Source organism: Hemiscyllium ocellatum, unplaced genomic scaffold, assembly GCF_020745735.1.
Source record: "Hemiscyllium ocellatum isolate sHemOce1 unplaced genomic scaffold, sHemOce1.pat.X.cur. scaffold_609_pat_ctg1, whole genome shotgun sequence".
In the NCBI taxonomy this organism is placed as follows: domain Eukaryota; kingdom Metazoa; phylum Chordata; class Chondrichthyes; order Orectolobiformes; family Hemiscylliidae; genus Hemiscyllium; species Hemiscyllium ocellatum.
Genome location: NW_026869133.1, coordinates 269,139 through 287,675, shown reverse-complemented (window position 1 = coordinate 287,675; position 18,537 = coordinate 269,139).

Here is an 18,537-nt window from a genome sequence, read left to right as displayed (position 1 = left end):
CGGTGCAAAAGACAATTGAAATCTCCTCCTAGGATAATGTGCTGCGAAGAAAGATTACTTAATTTGGAAAATGCTTCTATCATGAATTTAAGGAAGTGAGACAGGGGCCAATAAACGTTCAAAATATCGCTTTCTTCCCCACATATCTTTGAGGGTTATGATCCTCCCGTGGGTATCTAATACAATCTAGTAATTTAAAAGAAAGATTCTTCCTCACCAGTATGGCTTCTCCCCTATTCCTATTATTAAAAACGAGAAATAAACCCAATGAAACACACCTTGCTGTAATGGCAAATGTTCCTTGTCATCAAAGTGCATCTCCTGCAATACGGCAATATCCACCCTTTCCTTTTTAAGACGAGAAAGTACCTTTTCCCTCTTAACTGGCGAATGGCTCCCCTAAATGTTCCAGATACACCATTTAAGCACGACATTAGCCATTACACACTGAAACAATATTTGAAATCCAGAGAGGAAGAACTCGAATTACAAATCGCTGAGCACCAACGAAAAAAGGATCATAGAGCCTAAAAAGACATACAAACTAAAGCTACTACAACTAACAAGCTCTCAAAACGTTCCAAAACTAAATATATATAAACACAAAAAAAAGGATACAAAGTGTCAATGGCATTTATCCCCCGCCGACTGGGGCATTTCAACGTCACAAATCTTTATCTTCTGCCCCATTAACAATACTGCATCCAGGGCAATTAATCACAAACATCGGGATTGAACTGCCCTTAGGTAGGTATTCAGTCATCAGCATCACCTTCATACCTCCCTCCAGCTTGAGCCGAAACCGACACACAAACTAAGCAAGGGAAAAAAGAATAGTAATACTAATGAAGAAGTTAAAAGTGTGTACTCTACCCATCCCCGACTATAATTTAACAGTACTTAATACCAGAAACCTTCAACAAACTTTCCTTTAAAAATGATAAACAAGATTATCGCTTTCCATTAAAGCATCCAGCCTACTTTAAAGTGTCCACAAAGTTTTCACATCCACTGGAGAGTCAGTGGATCTATTGAAAGATCCACCAGTGCGTGGATCTATTGAAAGCATACGGAGCACCGCTGAGTTCATTAAGGAATACTGAATCTCAAGTTCTCTTAATGTTCTCTTGATATCACCAAAGGATTTTCTTTTATGAATCACTGCCACTGAAAAGACCTGGAAGAACATAATCCTGGAGCCCCCGTCGGGTCTTTTCCCTGTGTTCTGGAAGCTTCCATAAGTCTTTGTTTGTCCCTGCAACTATGTAATCGCACAAGGACAGGGTGAGGGCGTTGGTCTGAGCTTGACCTGCGCACCGTAACCCGATGAACTGTCTCACTCTTCATCCGTCTCTCTTCAGCTTCAAAGTGGAGGAATCACTGCAGCCAGTTCTCGAAAAAATCTCACTGGCTGATTACCTTTATCGGTCCATCAGACCGATGATATGAATGTTCTTCATCCTGCCGCTGTTCCGAGGACGTCACCTTGTTCAGTTAAGGTACGGACCTGTTTTTCAAAGGTGAGGATCCACTCCTGACAGGAATCGATCACAGTCTCTGCCCCTGACTTTTGGCGCTCGACCTCATCTGTTCTGTTTCCAATGCTTTCAAGTTGCTGCTTATGTTTTTGGAGCACTGCTGAGAATGGTTCTATCCTCCTGCTGAATTTTATTTCAGTCTTGGCTTCAATCATTTCAGGTAACTTAGTGAACTCGGTGACCAAGGCCTGGCGAGTAATTGGGTCCATTGAACGAGCAGAGGGGATTACAGGTGCGGCCACAGGCATGCTGAAACCTTCTGACGGGTTCGCTGCGTGTTGGGACTTATTCGATCCTTTCCTGTATTTTGTTATTTCCATTTGACAAAATGGGATTAGTCACGATTCTATAGCTCCTTTAGTGTTGAATTGTAAGTAAATGACTGTGGTGGGGTGGGGTAGAGCATTACTGTGATGCAGAGATCTGCAAAGCAGACCTTTCAGATCGCTGCCATCTTGTTTCCCCCTTAAAACTTTATCGATGTTATCATTTCTTTTAATTCCTGGATATTCCGGAGCCGTGTCATTCGGTACCACTGTTTACTTTTTCCCCAACACTGCACATTGCTGCCCACTCCTCGATAATCCTTGACTCCTTTGTGATTCGTGAACCTGGCCTCAAAAATATTCAATGTCTCTGCCTCGAATGGTCTGCAGGGAAGAGTGTTCCAAAGGTTCACTACACCCTGAGAAAACAAAAATAAACTGACTCATCGGTGTGTGAGATTAGTTTTATTTTTGCATTCTTATCTGAGAAAGGATATAGTAATATTGGAAGCAGTTTAGAGGTGTTTCACTTAATTTATTCCATGTATGAAGTGTTGATATTATGATGACTTTAACAGGTTACCCTTGGAATGAGAGCTGATCTTACTGAAATATACAAAGCCTTGAGGCGAGTGGATCAGTTATATACGGAGTGGGAGTTAATAACCCAAACTTGATGCCGTTGTCACTGAAACCCTGCAGTGTGCAAGCAGGACATTCGACTCATCGAGTCCACACCAACCCACCGAACAGTATCCTACCAGACCTGTCCCACTACCCTTACTATGTAACCCTGCATTTCCCATGACTAACCCACTTAACCTACACATCCCTGGTCACTCTGGGTAATTTAGCATGGCCAATCAAACTAAGCTGTATATCTTTGAACTGTGAGAGGAAACAGGCGAACTGGGAAGAAACCCACACAGACACGGGAAGAATGTTCAAACTCCACATAGAGAGTCAGACGAGGTTGGAATTGAGCTCAGCTCCTTGCTGATATGAGGCAGCAGTGCTAACCACAAATCTAACATGCTACTCCGTTAGCCCTATTAGTTACCTGCGGCTGATGAAAGAAATCTGCCTGACTTGTTCCTATCACTAAACCTGACCCAGTCTGAGACCTTTATCATCAGTCATATCACCAAGCTGGTTACATTTAAAATTTATTGTGAGCAGTGGAGGAGTGAGACTAGAAAATGAAACAGTGACACCCTCCAACCTCAGTCAGAAACGGAGTGAGGAAAAATTTACAAAGTGGGATTTCATTCAAGTGGGAATTCCCTTTCCCAGAAGTTTGGGGAATCTTTATATTATATCGAGGCTGGCTTCATCTGATTACCCATAGACAGGTGAATCAGCAATAATGGTGCATTGGTAGAAAAGTGCAGCTGGGATCACAATGAGATGACCCATGACCTTATTTACTGGTAGAGTAGTGTCAAAGGGCCGAATGGCCCACTCGTGTCCCTCAGCCTTATGTTCTGATGTTCCATTCAGCCCTTCAGACCTGCTGCACACAGGCAGATCGAGGCCACGCCAATGGTTCGGTGTAGTTTCGGAAATGCACTTGGAAATTCCAGGCTTGGTCAGGAAGTGACCCCCAGCCGCAATCCCTTTTTCCAGGCTTCCCCCCTCTGTAACTTCTGCACTAGAATTGCTCTGAATGCCGTTCCCATACCCCATCCAGGGTTACCTCAGGCCAATTTTCTCCTCTCCCGAATGCAACATTGTACAACACGACTTCCAGGAAAATAAACAATTAATTTCCAAAAGCATAGCATAAAAACGTAAGAAGTAGGAACATGAGTCAGCTGTTCGCTGCCTCAAGCCTGAACTCTCATTCAATAAGAACATGGCTGATCTACTTCCGGGCTCAACTCCACTTTCCTACCCAAATCTCTGGGTTAGGGACTTCCAGACATTCACTACCTTCTGAGAGAATACATCATTTTTTCACCTCAAATTGAAATCGATGTTCCTTATTCGGTATCTACCACCTTGAGTTCGAGACTCAGGGGAAACACCTTCTCAGCATCTACCTTGTCAAGCCCCCTCTGCATCTTGTACATTTCAGTAATATCACCCTCATTCATTTCAATCACAATGAATAATCGCCTCACCATTTTAAATGTAATCAATAATTCAACCCTCCCATCCCAGGAAGCTGCCTCATGAACCAACCTAGTTACTTGCTGCATCAGCATGCTGACATTACGTTTCATACACAGGAAGACTCCAATCCCTTTGTACTGCTCCTCTTTTGGGAGTCCTCTTCATTAAATAGCAGCCTGCATTTTGGTTCTCAGTGTCATCTCCAAACTCGGATGTATATTCCACTCAGCTCCCGCCGTCAGGCTATCTGTGTAGATTGTAAATAACTGATGCCATCGGCCTGATATTTGTGCCAACCCAGTTAATACGTCTTTTTAATAAAAATCCATTAATCCTAACTTTCCGATTTCTCTGTGTTAAGCAACCATCATCCCATGCTAATATATTATTCATCATACTACGAGCCTCTGCCTTGTGTCAGTACGTTTATTTTGTGATACCTTATGAAGAATCTCTGGAAAGCCTCATGTTCACCAGTTCCCTTTATCAAATCTGCTTGTCACTTTCTCAGGGATTCCTGATGTAGGGTTCCTGCCCGAAACATTGATTTTCCTGCTCCGTGGATGCTGCCTGACATGCTGTGCTTTTCCAACATGACTCAAATCTTGTCATTCTTAGGGATCTCCAAAAAAGAACTTGTATGATTTTACAGAACAAAAATAGTTTCCCCTTCACAAAACCGTGATAATTCTGCAGTAAGCTTTTCTAAATGCCCTGCAATTCCTTCCTTAATAACAGGCTCGAGCAGATTCCCAACAATAATGGTTAGGCTAAATGGTTCTCACTTTCTGTCTCATTCATTTCTTGAAGACAGGCGCCACATTGGAGGTTCTCCAGTTTCTCTGGAACACTCCTGCAATCCAGAGATTTATGGAATATTTCACGCAGTAACCACTTATTTTGAAATTAACTATGAGATGCTGCGGACCTGCCTATCCTTATTCTTGTCTGTTAGATAAAAACCTTGTTCCTTTCGATAGAGACAGTTCAAGACCCTCCCTCCTATTACCACTTTCTCGATACCATTGATATGCTTACGGTACTTTCCCCATGAGGAGTGATTTAAAATACTGGTGTAAATTATTGCCTGTTCCCTATGGCCAGTTCTCCAGTCACACCCTCCTAATGTCCTCAATGTACTTTCCTCACTTCACTTCTGCTTCAGCTCACACACATATCTTCAAGCTTTTTATATGTCGACGGAAAAGCTCATGGTGCTTGTTTTTAAATTTCTTGCCAATTTATTACATCATATCTTTTCGTACATTTTCCTCGCTTTCTAGAATCATACAGTCATAGCGTGCACAAATAAACCATTTGGTCTAAGTTGTCCATGCTGACCAGGTTTTCTAAATTAATTTTCTAAATTAAACTAATCCCATCTACTTGCACTTGGCCCATATGCCTCTAAACGTTTCCCATTCATATGTTTGTCCAAATGTCTTTGAAATACTGTAGCTGTACTTGTATCTACCACTGTTCCTGTGGCAGCTCATTCCATACATACATACTTACATTCCCTCTGTGTTAAAAAAAGTCTCATTCAAGTTTCCTCCCTTTCACCTTAAAGCTATGCATCAGTGTTTGAACTCCCCAATCCTGCAGAAAAGACCTTCGCTATTCACTCTATCCATGCCTTCCATGATAATATAAATTTCTAGACTGCCACCCCTCAACTTCGTACATTCCATCTGATACTAACTTCAAGATCAAATGTTTAACGATAAGCACTGCAAATTTGAAAGAATATTAAAAATGACAGGTGTAAAAAACAGCCTAAACTTCATACTGTTAGTTTTGCTCTATGTTACATGATACTCTTACTAGTGCCAATGAGAGGTCAAGCATCTGAATTCCATAGTGTGAAGGCAGTGATGATGTATACTGTGAAAACGTATAGATCTAGATTTATTTAACACCAGAAGATCAACATTCTTCCTCCTTGTGTGTTTGTGTATTCTTTATCTTACACTCAGTGAGACAGAACCCCCTTTCCCCCATTCATACCTTAATTTAAACCCATTTTGCATCATCTTCTCGTTCACTACTGCTAATAGCCCGTTTATCTTTTTCCACACCCTCTTTTCCAAGTCACCCAACCCCCATCTCTGGCAAGGGATTAAAACGCCCAATTTCCAATTCTTGTCAGTTCTGAACAATTCACATTGAAGTTGTAACGCTAACTCTGTTTCTCTGTCTCTGCAGATTCTGCCAGATCTGCTGGGTTTCTTCAGAAACGAATAGGCACAGCACAAATTTTCAATTAAACAAATAACTATAGATGCTGGAAGTAAATACAAAAATTGCTGGAGATACTGCGAGCTTTTTAGAGGGTCACTGGACCCGAAAGATTAAATCTACATTCACTACAAAGTATGCCGGCAGACCTGCTTTGTTTCTGCAGCAATTTGTTTTTGAACAAGTTCCAATGACATGTGTGAAAGCTGCTCAAATGCCCTATCCAACACAGAGCGCCGTGCACTGGGAACTGAACGATAATGCAAAGTGCACACATTCATTCGCTCAGAAACTGCATAAGGCTGGCATCACTGACAGCACAGAGTTCTTAATCATGGTCAGGGTGAAAACCAGAGGGAAACACATTCAATGCATACGCAGAAGTTGGTACAACGAGCAAGGAAAAGATTCATATGATTATGTTAAAGAGTTTGAATCATATAACAAATTGAAAGCAGGACACCAAGGAGAACCCTCAGCAGAATGAGAATATGAAAATGGAAGTATTAACGCATCAGAAACAAGGTGTGGTCACTGAGTACACGGCTGATCTGTGAATGGGTCTCGATGTTAACTGGGGGACAGACAGTAGAATTGAATTGCAGATATTGCAGCCCAAACTGGGTTTTCATGTCATGCTGTAGACAACAGCTGCGACAGAAGCAGGATTGTATTCAAACGTAATCTGCAACATTTTCCCCAGGATATTCCATCAGTCTACAATAACGACCAAGCCGAGTAATGGTTCAGTGACGAGTGTGGGTGAACATGCTAATGTCAGAACAATGTGTACCTAAAGCTGATGACAAACCATCAAACCTATGGTGCTTGTGTGGTTTCATTCCAAACAGCAGAACTAACATCTTATAGAGAGGACGAAATGATCCCAAGACCAACAGATCAGATCTAAGCTCTGCAGTGCTGCCACATCCAGACATAAATGTCGGTGTACTACTAAACAACTTACTGGAGGAGAGGACACCAGAAATATCCCCATCCTAAATAATGGAACAGCCGTGCACATTAGTGAAAAAGACGAGGATGTAGTATCTGCACCATCCACAGCCAAAAGTGTTGAATGGATGATCCACCTCACCCTCGCCATGATGTCCACAGCATCACAGATGGCAGTGTTCAACCAATTCGATTTGCTGCCTGTGACATGAAGAAACAGCTGAACACAGTAGATACGACAAAGGCAATGCGCCCTGACCCCGTTCCTGCAATAGGACTGAAGACTTGTGCTACACGACAAGCCGTGTCCCTGGGGAAGGGTTTCATTCCAGCTCCAACTCTGACAACTCCCTGGCAATGTGGAAAATTACTCAACTATATTCAGTCGTCTTATAGGTGAATAATTACGTTCTGACCATTTAACATCCCCTCAGTCCCTTCACGATAATCAAATCGGAGTTCATTTTGACAGAGCTGTCAAGCAGCACAGAAATAACCCGCTCAGTGTGATTTTCGATGGGTTCCTATGTGGACATAGTGCTGTTGTGGAAATGTCACTTGGTTATTAAACCAATACAGGATAATGCTCTGGGCAGCTGGTGGAAGTTAAAAAGAAAAGAAAATATCAAGATCTAGAATCCGGTGATGGTAACAGTGACCTTGTATCCAATGTTGATTGTAAACATCGATCTCCTTCCCATTGTACTTGCAGGAAGTGAATCTCCCGTGTTTTCCTGGTCTGGTCTAAAAATAACTTCAGCCACAGAGCCATGTGATAAAGTCTTCAATGGTCCCTGACACGGCCAAGCAAGACACTCAATTGTATCACACTGCTCCAAGGTCTTAAAGGATAAAACCAAACAGAATATCCCGTACCAGCCTCGATATCAGAAAAGGGAACGGGAATCACAGTCCTGTTGACCCTGCAGAGACCTCCTTCTTAACATCTGAGAGCTTGTGACAACATTTACACAGCTTTCCCACAGACTGCACGGAAACATTGGGAAAGGAGTAGACCATTCAACACATTGAGCCTTCCCCATTCTAGTTCTTTAGAAAATCTCCTCAATGCAGTTTTCCCGACACAGTGTTCATATCCAATAATATGTTTAAACATTGTGAAATATAAAATAAGAACTGTTGTAGTCCTTCAGTCCATCAATCTTACTCTTCAATTCAGTATAAAAGCAGTTCTCTGATAATGTGGGTTTATTAAGCGTGATTGACTGCAATGCGATTTGTGAATTGTGCACCTTTTTTCTATAAAGTGAGCTCCCGCTCACTGTGACGCGATTCCTTGCCAGACACCAGCTCAACAACAAAACCCAGCTTCAGGATCGTCTGTCTGCAAAATGCACCCTCTGAGTGTTCAGCTAAAACAGGAATGCAATCCGCTCTGCAAAGTCTTGAACCTGAGCCCGAAACGGGGAAGTGTTCTCTTCAATTAGAAGGAATTTTATTTCAAACCGGGGAGAATCTTGAGGAGAAATGGAATTCCAAGTTAGCATCACGTGTCCATTCAGCCCTGTGCGCTTTCTGGTGAAGAATTTGGTGAAAGGTACAGGGATGTAGCCAGTGACTGCATTGTGAAAGTGTTGCATTTACAGCACTATTTCATTACCTTTTATGACTGAAAGGTTGAATTAGACTGTGCAAGTGTGTGTGTTAGACAAACTTTAATTTTGTTTTTTACTGATATTTTGCGATTCGCCCATTATTCCCTTTTCCCAATAGACCACATTAGTAATATTGTATGATTTTCTGCAACGCAGTGATGCACAGGAACACAGCTACCACGTTATTGGAGAGCAACCTGTAATGATATCTGATCCTCTATCTTCATACCATACTCTGCTCTCTTCCTATCCCTTTAGTTTCCAGAAATCCATTTTTTATATTCAGTGCCTTGGTTTCCACAGGTTCAGCAGTCTCTGAGTGCAGACATTTATTCTCATCTCAATGCAGAGTGGTCTGTCTGTACATAATACTGTGGCCCCTTGTTTTGATGTCCCAGCCAGGGGAATTGTCACCCCTGCTTTGAATCTGTCTTGTCCTGACAGAGTTTTATATTTTTCATTGGTATCTCCACTCAGTTTCCTAAAGCCCATGGAATTCAGGCCCAGCCGCCCCAGATTCTGCTCCCACAACAGCAATCAGTCGGGTCATCATTCGCTGCTCTCCCTCAATGTCAGGTTTGTCCTTTATGAGGTAAGGAGGCCAAAACTGTACATAATACTGCACAGTGTTTTTGATGAGGTCTCACCAACGCCCTGTACAGCTGCAGTAAAACACCCTTATTCCTGTATTCAAATCCCCCTGAAATGAAGGTGAATACACGATTTATCTGCCTATCTGCTTTCTGCTCCTGCAATATTGCTTTCAGTGACTGGTGTACAGGGAGATCCAGATCATTTTTCAATGTTACAGCTTCCCACTTGTTGTGTCTGTATACACTGGTCAGCGTGCCAATGCCATTACCAGTATTGACTTCATGATTCAGACCTCATTGTCCTACACTGACCTTGGAGGGTTGCACAGAAGAAAAAAATGCAGCTTAAGTTCCTTTATAGATCAACATTTTTCAAACAATGCCCTTTCAAATGATAGGCTCTAGTTCTGGTTTTCCCATCAAAGGTCACAATATCACATATCACATAGCCCACGCCTCCCCTCCCCATTGCTCCTCATGTGCCACGTATTTGCCCATACACATCACTTGTCTCAATCACCTTGAAGCATTTTGACATCCTGCTCACCCACTCACATTATGATATTGTTTAGTGCCATCTGCAAACTTGAAAATCTTGTGTTTGATCCACTCAATCAAATATATGATTGTATTGGGAATAGCTGGGGCCCAAACCCCGATCCTTGCTTTATCTTCCAAGCCTCCTGCCATTCATTGAGTTCTCCCCTGTCCAGTTCCTTCTTCCAAAGTGCATCATTTCACATTTATCAGGGTTACATTCCATCTGCCATTGATCCAACCATCTGACCATTCCATCTGTATCTTCCTGTAACATAAGACATTCCTCCTCACTGCCAACCACCCGGCCAATCTTTGTATAAAACACAAACTTCGTTGTCACTCTCCCGCCACCCCTGTCCATATTCACAGCTGCATCATTTATGAATACCACAAATAATCAGGTTAAAGATGACACAACACCAGGTTATACTCCAACAAGTTTATTCGGAGGCACTAGCTTTGAAGAGCTGCTTCTTCATCAGGTAGTTTTGCGCTTTGAAATCTCGTGCCTCTGAATACACCTGCTGAACTATCACCTGGTGTGATGTGATTTTTAAGTTTGTCCACCTCAGTCCAACACCAACACCTCCGTATCACAAATAATAAGGGACACAGTACTGATCCCTGTGATACACCATTGGATACCAGTCTCAGTCACACTAACAGCCTTCAACCACTACCTCTCTGTCTCCTAACAGTAAGATGATTTGGATGCAACTTGGCAAGTCACGAATGACTCCGACCTTTTTGTTTGTTATTCTTTTCCGCTTGACACACTTGCAGAATATCTGGGAATTCTCCCTAATCTTGCCCTACCAGCAGGTTTCTATGCCTCTGTTTTAGGCAGTTCTTACCAAGTGAAGAATTTCCTCATTATTTTGGTCTTAAATGGTCTGTCCCTTAAACTTCAATTATTTGCCTTGAATGTGGAACTGACAGCCAGGGAAACGTCCTGTTTATTTCCAACTTGGCGTATGTTTTGTGAAGTTTCCAAGTTCCATTGTGACCCTCCTCTATTTCTTTCAAACTCTTAAAAACACAGGCCGAGTTTCCTCATCAGGAAATCTCGCCATTTGAGGGATTATTTTGGACAATGTCCATTGCACTTTTTTGTGGTCAGTATATTCTTTCACAGATTGGGTCACCAACACTTTACACAATGGATGTAGGTTTGCTCCCTACATTTCCAGACGTTTCATTATCTTACTAGGTAACATCTTCAGTGGACCTCATGCGAAACAATGCTTAAAATTCCTGCTTTCCATTTATATGTTTGGATTTCTTTTTGTTGGTGATGTCGTTTCCTATGGTGATGCTATTTCCTGTGGCAAAGTCACTTCCTGTTCCTTTTCTCAGAGGGTGGTTGATGGGGTCTAAAAACTAATAGCGCATCGAGTTAGACATCTGTCAGAAATACATATGGATTTTCTCCATTGTTGCTGTTAATTCATAAATATCCAACATCATATGCTGTATAATAGATTCCAACAGATTTCAACCTGCAGATGTCAAGTTAATTGTTAGTTCTCCAAACTATGTCTTCTTCCCTTTACAGATGCTTGGATTTCTTCCATTAATCCATATAGCTTGGACCACGTTTGCTAACTTCCATTTATCCACAATGGCTTCCAGCCTCTGCAGAATGCACGGGAAAATGAAACATAGTCATCGACAGTGCAATTAATATTTCTATTGCCGATTTATGTCAGACATTTTAATATGAATAATTAGGTTTGTCAGACTTAGCAATGCTCAATCCAGTTACATTCTCAAATACCTCCTTGTTACTGATATAAGTTGACTTTATGTCTTCAGTTGCAGAAGCCCTACATGATCACTGGGTATTACTGGGTGATTTTGTGGATCTTCCTCCATGAAGACAGATGCAAAGTAACTGGTTATTTTCTTGGCAATTTCCCTGTTTTTCACAATAAACTGTCCTCTCCCGATTACCAATTTCCATATTTGACATTGCTTTTACTTTGTTTCATTTGAAGTACAGATTGTAGGTTTATGCAGTGTTTCTGTTCTTGTTTGTTAGCATTCATGGACTGTTTTTGATTTCCTTATCAATTTCATGGCTCTTGTTTCTGAATCGTGAATTTCCGAGAATCTTCAGGTATCCACAATGACTGAAATTCTTCCGAAGCCACTTGCTATGATTAATACGTTTTCTAATTTGTTATGTTAATCATCATTGTGTCACGTTTCCTTTCTTTGGTATTAATACCTGAAATAATTAATAAATGTATTATTCACACTTTGCATTATTTCTATAAATCTCCTGGTCCTGACCAGATATACTCAGGAACACTGCAGGAGGACAGAGAAGGAATTGCGGGAGCCCTGGCTGATATTGTTGCATCATCGCTGGCCAACAGGTGAGGTCCTGGAGGACAGGAGGGTTGCAAATGTTGTGCCCTTATTCAAGAAGGGCTACAAAGAAAAACCTGGGAACTATGGACCACTAAACCTAAAATCTGTAGCAGGTAACTTACTTGAAAAGATTCTGAGAGATAAGATATACGTGAATTAGGAAAGACAGGGTGTGATTCGGAGCAAGATTAGAGTGCTGCTAGAAAAGCACAGCAGAGCAAGCAGCATCCGAGGAACAGGAAAATCAACGGTTCGGGCAAAAGCCTATCATCAAAGTCAGCACGGCTTTGTGCATCGGACTCCATAGCTCACAAATTTGTTCGAATGCTTTGACGAAGTGACCAGCAACATTGAGGAGGTCAGGGTGGTATGCGTAGTCTATATGGATTCAAGTAAGGCCTTCAATAAACTTCCAAATTGTGCGCTGCTCAGGAAGGTTAAATCGTATGGAATTGAGGAGGAGTTGCCTGTTTGGATACAAAATTGGCTTGACGGTAGGAAGCAAAGAGTAATAGTGGAAGGATGCTTGTCAGACTGGAGGCCTGGGACTAATGGAATGCATCGGGGCGATGCTGGCACCAGTATACATTACATATATCTATAATTTACATGAGAATGTACGTGCATGATTTGTAAGTTTGAAGGTGACAATAAAATAGGCGGTTACATGGAGAATGACAAAGATTATCAGAAATTTCAGAACTTACAGCAGTACCTTGATTAGCTGAGGAAGTGGGCCGAGAAATGGTAAATGGATTCAGATCAGTGTAAGTTCTTGCATTTTAGAAACTCAAATCAATATCGGAGTTTTATGATGAATGGCTGGATCTTCAGGAATGTAGTGGAACAGAGGGACCTTGGAATTCAGGTGCATGGTTCTCTGAAAGCTGATTGAGAGGCACACAGGGCAAGGAGGAAGACTTTTGGCAATCTGGCATTCATCAGTCAGGGCACTAAGTAGCGAATTTGGGGAGCTATGCTGCAGAACACGGGGCACTGATGAAGCCATACTTATAGCGTTATGTTCAGTTTTGTTAACTTTGCTATAGGAATGATGTTATTAAACTGGAATGAGTGCAGAAGAAATTTACAAGTATGTTGCCAAAGACTCAAGGCTCTGAGTTATAGGGAGAGGTTGGAAAAGCTAGTACTTTTTACTTTTGCATGTATGAGAATGGGGAGAGGATCTTATTGAAGGGTATAAGATCATAACAGGCATGGATAGAGTGAATGCACTCAGCCTTTACTTCCCGGGATTGGACAATCACGGACTAGAGCGCATCAGTTCAGAGGGGTAAGAATAAAAGGGAACCTGAGGAATAACTTTTTTACACACAGGGTGATACGCATATGGAATGAGCTACCAGCAGAAGTAGTTAAGGTGGGTACATTCACAACATTTAGAATACATTTTGACAAATACAGGATCGGAAAGGATGAGAAGGATACGGGGAAATGGCTGGGAAATGGGGTGAGTGTAAATTGACATTTTGGTCGGAATGGATCAGTTTGAGCCAAAGGACCTATAGGACTCTATGACTCTAACAACCGTTGCTTATCTCCCACTGAATGCTATTTTGTATTTTCCCAATTCACTGGAACAAACTTGACTCTCTCGGCTCCATGCTTCCATCATGTTTGACCAAAATGTACAAACATTCTATATTGTATGCAGACGCCGTATAAGATACAACATATCAATGTCACTACTCCTCCAAAGCTGCATCAGAGCGAGGACATTGATTAGTCCTCCTGACTACACAACACCAAATCCGAAAAAAACTTGATCTCCAGTTTGGTTCAATACATACTCTTCAACCCACCTGATATACATTTAGGGAATTTATTTTTCACAGCATAAGCAGTCACTTAGTTAATGCAGTTGAAATGCAACTTGAGACCATCCAATAAGACTGCAATATCCATGATATTTGCATGTCTAATTTTCAGAGCATATTACGCTCAGAATTTCTGCAACTGTTTTAGTTTCGATATATAATACACCAATGTTTGCTTCTCCTTTTTATTTGTAAGCTTCCCTTAAACTGAATCTGAGGGACATGGTCTGTGGCGTTATTGGTGATAGTCTTGGACAAGACACCCCAGAAGGGTCACCTTGACGCTGTGATACAGGACAAGCGTCAATAACCTTCTCCGCTGTCAGGATAAGGGTCACCATATTTTATCTGCTCCTTCACACTCCCTGTATACCTGTTATAGCACTGACCACGAACAAGGCTCACACTCTATTTCCAAAGAAGGCTCAGGCATTTCCAAACTCACTATTGAATTCAGCAACTTTCTTCTTCACTTTCTCTGTCACCTATGCAATACCCCCGACACTAATAAAACTAAATTGATTTACAACTGTCAAATGACTCATTCCAGACACCTCACCATTCCCCCCAGCCCCACATCCACCAGCACTAACAGCAGGGTCACCCATTTCCACTCTCGCTCCCTCTCTCTCTTTCTCCTGTTCCAGGACAAACGGTCTTGAATGGGACAGAAAGGGCCAAGCCGGGTGGTGCTGTGCCTGATTTCTGTTCCCTCACACCCCCTTTTCCTTCCATGTGGGGAGGAACCTGGCATGAGCCAAACAGAAACAAGATGGCTCATGTGGAGCTTCTGAAACATTCACTTCCCATCAACTGAGTAAAGAGCAACATTCAGTTCTCACTTTAAACCCACTGTCAGTTCCAACGTCAGTCCATTCACTCCCAACCAAAAACAGATACCTCACTGCACAGAGATGCAGACACTGAAATGCACAGACTTATTCGCAAACACCCGAACATACTAACATGCACAACACATATAAGGAGATATGCATACACACACATTGCAATACACAGAGACATATACAGTTGCACACAAATAGATACAAGCACAGATAGAAACACAGAGGCTGATACACAGGTACACAGATGTAGCCACACAAGTACACAGAAAACAAGCACATGGACACACACACATAGGGACACACGCACACACACACACACACACATACACACACACACACACACACACACACACACACATATATATATATATATATATACAACCACAAGGTATGAACTAATATTTCTCCAGGTTCCTCAATTTTCCTCCCCCCCACCTTGTCTCAGTCGATTCCCTTGAACTCAGCACCGCCCTCCTAACCTGCAATCTTCTTCCTGACCTCTCCGCCCCCACTCCACTCCGGCCTATCACCCTCACCTTGACCTCTTCCACCTATCACATCTCCATCGCCCTTCCCCCAAGTCCCTCCTCCCTACCTTTCATCTTAGCCTGCACCCTCTCCTCATTCCTGATGAAGGGCTCTGGCCCGAAACGTCGAATTTCCTGTTCCTTGGATGCTGCCTGATCTGCTGTGCTTTAACCAGCAACACATTTTCAGCTATATATACATACACACAGAGACACAAGCGCTAGTGTCATGAAGACACAAATCGGCACGTTTTTGGTTTATAAAGGAATCAAGGATTCTGGGGAGAAGGCAGGAGAATGAGTTTGGGATACATACAAGAGATTATTGAATGGCATATCAGACTCGATGGGCCGAATGGCCTCATTCTGCTCCTTTTTTCATGCTCATGTCGTCTTATGCTGTCAAGTATTCACTTTCTGAGATTGCAGCAGAGGCTGGATTTGATGCATATTTGACTGGAAAGAGTCAGTGGGAATGTGGGACAGGTTTGGAGGGCAGAATGGTTTATGGTTATTCATAATTATTATATCCTTAAGCATGAAAAGAGGTGGTGATTTGATGCGAGGTTAGCACAGTTTTAATGTAATGGGTCGGACAATGAAGTAACGATGACCCTTTGCATTTAGTGCCGTGCGGTCTGTGGTATGCTCATCCTCAGGAAATAGGGAAGACGCTGTTATTGAGGATATTCTAGGCTGAGCTCGACTGATCCTTGCTGGACAGGAGAGTCAATGTTTATCGGGAACAGACAGGAGAGGGATGATCAGAGACAATTGGACTAGCCATGAGCATTCTGAATGTGTTGTTATCTCAATCCACCCTCGATGCTGTTATAGAGATATACTGCTGCCCCGAACCCGTGTATTGTTCCTTCAATCCACCCCTCGATGCTGTTACTGGGTAGGGGACCACCCCAATCCGTCAGACAGGATCGTTACAATGAGACAGGAGGAGACCATTCTGCCCCTCTAAGAAATTACACAGGAATATAGAAATAAGTAATTCAGATCGTTGAGGACATTTCACAGCCCAGGACGAGGCCATTCAACCGGCCTGAACAGCTACACAGGAACAGGGAATATGTTGCTAGCAGGAAATAGAGAGTAGAGAGAAATGTTTACTTTCAGCCTGCAAAGCTCTAACTGATGGAATGCCTCAGAGATCACTGTGGGGTTATCAATGACCAATAATCTGCATCAAAGATCTGGAAGAAGGGGAGGGAATGGCTTGGAGCTCAATTAGCTCGTACACCAATATGGTCATTCATTGTCTCCTCAAATTGAGATACTGAGTCTGCAATATGATTATAGACAGGGAAGCTTAGTGCGCAAACCTTCAGTAGAAATAACATAAGGTAAATTGTCTATTTTGGCATGAAGGATAAAATAATGGTAATCAATTTAAATGGAGAGAGATTGCAGTACTCTGTGATACAGGCGACTTCGATGTTCCTAGGACATGAATCATGTGAAGTCAGTCTGCAGATGCAGCATGTGATTTGGAAGGTAAGTGGAATGATGCTGTTTTTGGCAAAGGGTTAACGTTTAATTGCAGGAATGTTTTACTGCATCTGTACAGGGCATTGCTGAGACCACATCTGATGCACTGTGCGCAGTTTTGATACCCTAACACTAAAATAAAAGGAAATAATTATTTTTGAAATTTTCAAAGAGGTTTCCCTTTTCTCATTCCTGGGATGCCGGCCTTTGGTTATAGGGGATAATCAGCTCCGATCTTAGCATAGAAATAGTATTGAATTACCATGACTTTCAGAAAAGTGCATCAGCTGGATGCATATTATCTCTTGTCAGGGAGACTAACGCTAGAGAATAAATTTGAAGAAAAAAATGCATTGATATCAATACACATGCTATGAAGACACCTACCAATACTTACAAATTATGCAGACACGTGTAAGCATGTCATCAAATTATAAAGTGGGGACATTTTTTGAGATTGAATGGAATTGTATACAAGAGCAATGACACACCTGCATATAATCCATAATCAGGTTTTCCAGAGAATGTTCCAGGAGATCGCACATGGTCCAGTTTGGTGTTCAGTTGACATTATGGTATGTTTCAACACAGAGAGGGAGAATATTGTTCCCTGCCTGAGAACCAACAGCCGATTGATCCCTTTCTCTTACTTTGTTCCACCACTTAGCGAAGTGTCAGTCGATAAAATCCCTGAGTTATCTTTGCCACTTGTGATGGATTCCTGGTGAGGATTTATTGGAAACTCTCATATGCCTGAAACAAAGGGAATTCAGCCAAATCCAATTGTTCCAGAAAAACATCCCACAAACAGTAGCTTATTTGTACAGAACAACTTCAAAGGTAAAATAACATTTGGGGCACTCTGTCATTTTACCATTTGATATGAGTACATCGTTCTGTGTCTTACATTACTTACTCTGAGACCGATAACATTAGCCACATCATTAAACTGGTTACATTTAAGATTGGTGTAACCAGTGGAGGAGTGGGACGGAAAAGGAAACAGTGACCCTCCAACATTGGCTGGAACACAAATGAGAAATTTTCAAAGGGCTGTCCAAGTAGAAATTACCTCCCCAGAAGTTTGTGCTGCCTGGATGTTTACATTTATTCAAAGTTGCATTTGTTGACATTTGACAGAAAAGTGAATGTAGAAAATGGTATACAGAGAGAAAACTGCTGGGGAGACCACAATCATATGACACATAATCGTTGTGCTTGGTGGAGTGGTGACAACGTGTCTAATGGCACACTCCTGCTGCTCAGTCATATGTTCCTATTTTCCATCCAACCACTCACAGCCCCTGCAAGGAGCAGTTGGAGGCCACTTGCTCCAAATACCTGATCCACAGTAACACAGCATCTCATTCAATTCCTCAAGACTGTCACACACACACGGTTTAGTGTGGGTTGGAAAATGCTATTTGGAAATCCAGGCTGGGTTCGAAAGACGCCTCTGGTCTCTTTGCAGAGTGTCTCCTCTCTACAACTTGTACTTTATTTGTTGGTCATAATATTGGTCGAGATTCAATGTGAACACAACCCCCATATCTCATCCAGAAATGCTTTGCTCTTTCTGATTGCAACGTTC